Source organism: Mirounga leonina, unplaced genomic scaffold (assembly GCF_011800145.1).
Source record: "Mirounga leonina isolate KUSES-001 unplaced genomic scaffold, KU_Mleo_1.0 Mir_268, whole genome shotgun sequence".
NCBI lineage: Eukaryota > Metazoa > Chordata > Mammalia > Carnivora > Phocidae > Mirounga > Mirounga leonina.
The window spans coordinates 6,191,002-6,194,602 of NW_023270649.1; the positions used below are offsets into that span (position 1 = coordinate 6,191,002).

The following is a 3,601-nucleotide window of genomic DNA, read 5'->3' on the forward strand; positions in this document are numbered from 1 at the left end:
CTACCAACCAGACTTGTTGTACCTTGCTACATGTTTCCAATCTTGCTGTATCTATGCCAAGATGAAATTCTTATGACATTAGCCAATGTCTTTTAGCCAAATGTATCAAATTATATTCATGGAATCAAATGTATGAGAGCTCACAGATGAGTGGAATAACTCAGTTCATGAAATTATATGGGCAAATCCAATATTCAGATGGCCTCTAAAGGGAACACAGCCTGTCATGCACAATAAAATTTAAAACAAAAATTAAGAAGGCTCTCCCACTGTAGCAGGGAGTTTCCCAAGCATGGAAAACTGCCTTCTGTATTCTGGGTAATTACCCAAAATATAAAATGTCTATTTAACAGTCCTCTCTTCAGCCAGACATTTCTCTACGCACAGCCATCACCTTCTCATTCCCAAGTCTACTCTCTAATTTTATAAGGAAATATCCTGGGTTGGGGCAGGGAGGGAGGGGGAGAGGAAGAAAATTTAGTCAGTACCTATCTTGCCTCCTTGTTTTTCTGGATTTTATTCTTTACATCACGGGAAAAGAAATGTCACAAATTGGTTTTTTGTTTGCCCCCCTTTTTTTTTTTCATGTTTACTGAGCACTATTTTTTAAGATTTATTTATTTGAGAGAGAGAGAGAGAGCAGGAGTGGGAGGAGCAGAGGGAGAGAGAGAGAGAATCCGAAGCAGACTCCGTGCTGAGCCTGACACAGGGCTCGATCCCACGACCCTGAGATCATGACCTGAGCCGAAACCAAGAGTTGGACACTTAACAGAAAGTGCCACCCAGGTGCTCCTACTGAACGCCTTCTCTGACAATTGCCGATCTAAGCAGTCAACTATTCCATTAGTATTCCTCATTTAATCCCCAGAGACCATGTGGGGTGTCCTGCCTTTCACAATGAGAAAGCAGAGTCTGAGAGAGAGTAAAGAAAGTCTGCCCCAGCTACATAGGTAGTCTAAGGCAGGACAGGGAATCAAAACCATGAAGTCTGAGACCAAAGCCTATTCCCTTAAACACGACTCTATATCCATGGTCATTTTAATGAATAAAACCAGCCACCAAAGGCACCTGTTTTCTGTGGCTTTATAACAAGCTATTTTATCATCTATTCTATGGGGTGGAACAGAGTAGAATCTGCAAGAAACCTGGGAATCCCCCACACAGGTGTTGTATACCTTACACAGAGTCCCTCAGACATTCCAGAAACCTAACAAAGATGTCAGCGACAGTATTATGTGTGATTACTATACAAAGAAGTACAGCGAAAGGGGGTTTTCTTGACTTACAGGACTGTGAGTGAAAACCCAAGTACTTGTCTAATTAAACTCCTGCAAGAGATTCTCGAAGCAGAGTGCCTTCAAGGGAATGTGTGTAGTCACAGATTTGGACTGATGGACTGGCGTCACATCAAGCATCATCAAGACAGGCTTACTTATTTCAGTCCTATGTATTCCAGCGTTAAGTATTACACCGTGCATGTTCTTGACCAGTTTTCAGAGGAAAGACACACAGTGGCCAATTCAAAACTAGAACCAATTCCTAAAATATAAATCAACCCAAGGAAATCAGTAGCAAATATATAACTAGGGAAAACTTAGCAGTTTGTACATTGGAAAAGTGAGCTTGCTTTGCTAATGGCAAGCTGTCTGCTGGAGTCTCCTCTGGTTGTGGAAGAGTAAACAATAAGTTCATTTCCTTTTGTGCTAGGGACTCAGTAATTCATTACTAGAAAGCTTTATAAAAACTCACAGTGACGGGGCGCCTGGGTGGCTCAGTCGGTTAAGCGTCTGCCTTCGGCTCAGGTCATGATCCCAGGGTCCTGGAATCGAGCCCCGCATCAGGCTCCCTGCTCGGCGGGGAAGCCTGCTTCTCCCTCTCCCACTCCCCCTGCTTGTGTTCCTGCTCTCGCTGTCTCTGTCTCTGTCAAATAAATAAAATCTTTAAAAAAAAAAAAAACTCACAGTGAAAGGAATTCTAATGAATGTAAGGAGTTAATATGATTGCTGAGGAATTATCAAATCACCATTCTGGGCTGTATGGATGAGGGAGTCTAAGTGAGGTCAATACACCTAAGCATAAAATTGACAAATCCTGAACTGCCTGCCAAGGTAAAGTGCCCTTAGGTGAATAACAATAATGATGATGATAACATTATTAAAAATACCATCTGGGGTTTATGTACATTCTTTGAAAAAAATTACTTTCTGAGAAATCGTCACTGGATCATATTTAACTCTAATAGAGCATTGCAGTAGATTTTTGACCTGTCTGGTTTTCTTTTCCCCAAGATATCCAGTCCAGTATGCAAAAATTTAATTTGGAATCTTAAAAACAAAAGTTATCGTTGAGTCTTTAAAGAGCCCTAATGCAGTTATCTCCGTTTTAAAATGATGGTTCTGAAGGTTAGACAAGTTGCCCGCATCACCCAAGGTCCTACCTTTATTGTGTTCATGTCTTTGTCGATTCACTCAGCAAATGCAGTGTAAGCCGGCAATCATGCTGAGCAAAGGTGTTACTCAGCCTGCACAGGATGAATTAGTCAGTCAGGTTGTATGTGTTAGTCAATGGCAAAGTTAATATTAGATCCAGATCTTCTGACTTCAAGCCAAAAATGTACAGAAAAAACAAAAAGGTACCTATGTCCACTAGAGCGGGGAACCAATGGAGACAGTCTTCATCCCTGAGAGTAATATCTACAGCCAAAGCACCATCACCCTGGCTGCCATCACGGAGGCCTAATTTATTCCAACAGCCATGGGGAAGTCCAGTAATTTCAAAAACACTTAACAGTGAGTTCTGGAAAGGTAAAAGCTATGCCTCATTTTCTTCAAACCGATAGCAGGTGGCATAGAAGTCAGTAACAGACGGGAGTATGTGCTCAGTGAAGATTGCTTGAACGAGCCAAGGAAGGTGTGTTGGAAGGTTTCTGTTGCAGTTGTGTGTCATTCTGCAGGCACTCCTCATCCTTTTTGACAATGACCTTAGGGAAGAGAGAGGGGAAATGAGACTAAGAGTGGCAGAAGCAGAGGTAAAAATGGCCAATATTCAGAGATGGACAACCGTCCAAAACAGGCACACAAGGACTCTTGTTGAAAGGCAGCCGTGGGCGCCTGGGTGGCTCAGTCGTTAAGTGTCTGCCTTCGGCTCAGGTCATGATCTCAGGGTCCTGGGATCGAGCCCCGCATCGGGCTCCCTGCTCGATGGGAAGCCTGCTTCTCCCTTACCCATTCCCTCTGCTTGTGTTCCTTCTCTCACTGTGTTTCTCTCTGTCAAATAAATAAAATCTTTAAAAAAAAAAAAAAAAGGCAGCCGTATTGGTGGAATTAGAGACATCAAGAGATGAGAAGTCAAAGGCTGACGGAAAAGGAAGCACACAGTAATGCCATAATCACTGACCCTGCGGATCTCCGCGCATTAGGGCCCTTACAGGCTAAAAAAGTTAGACCAACACAGGCACGTAGAACGCAGATTCTAAGGAAAACAACTCGTTCCAGCTGGGACTCAGAGCATCACTACTCATTATTGGCATCCATATTAAAGACAAATAGGAAGAAATGAGGCTAAAAAATAGCACTCACAATAATTCAGTAGCACATGGAAT

General features: G+C 42.6%; 1 long non-coding RNA gene across 2 annotated transcripts in view; it reads right to left on the minus strand.

Moving 5' to 3' along the window:
• LOC118026694 overlaps window positions 1–2,979 on the minus strand; it is a 298,428-nt gene extending 295,449 nt beyond the window's left edge. For both annotated transcript variants that reach the window (XR_004683654.1, XR_004683653.1), the window contains exon 1: window positions 2,438–2,979. This is a non-coding gene — a long non-coding RNA (uncharacterized LOC118026694). The remainder of the gene's footprint in view (window positions 1–2,437) is intronic.
• Between the last annotated feature and the right edge of the window lie 622 nt (window positions 2,980–3,601).